Source organism: Sinocyclocheilus grahami, unplaced genomic scaffold, assembly GCF_001515645.1.
Source record: "Sinocyclocheilus grahami isolate Dianchi unplaced genomic scaffold, SAMN03320097.WGS_v1.1 scaffold1719.1, whole genome shotgun sequence".
NCBI lineage: Eukaryota > Metazoa > Chordata > Actinopteri > Cypriniformes > Cyprinidae > Sinocyclocheilus > Sinocyclocheilus grahami.
In genome coordinates this window covers 110,790-111,156 of record NW_015506898.1, presented here as the reverse complement: position 1 = coordinate 111,156, position 367 = coordinate 110,790, and positions in this window count along the sequence as shown.

The following is a 367-nucleotide window of genomic DNA, read 5'->3' as shown; positions in this document are numbered from 1 at the left end:
TGGCATTCTTTCAGATTTTTGACAAAATATTTAAATCTCAAAAGTCTCACATTCTTGTACTTGGCTCCATGCAACATATAACAAAGAAGTATGACTAAAAGATGTTCATTCATGATGTTTATTTTGAAAGCATTGAAGTCAGTTGAAGAATACAGAGGTTAAAGTGGAAAGAGGCCAGTCCTCCGTGTATTCATAGGTTTACAGCTACCCACACTGAGAAGAACATCAGAGAGAATGAAGAAATCAACAGACATTGAACACCAAAGGCAATAGTGAAGCACTATTTAAAAAATTGCTTTGAATTTGTATAACACAGTATCTAGTTGCGGTTTCAGTATACATGAATGCTATAAAAGTTTTTTTTTTT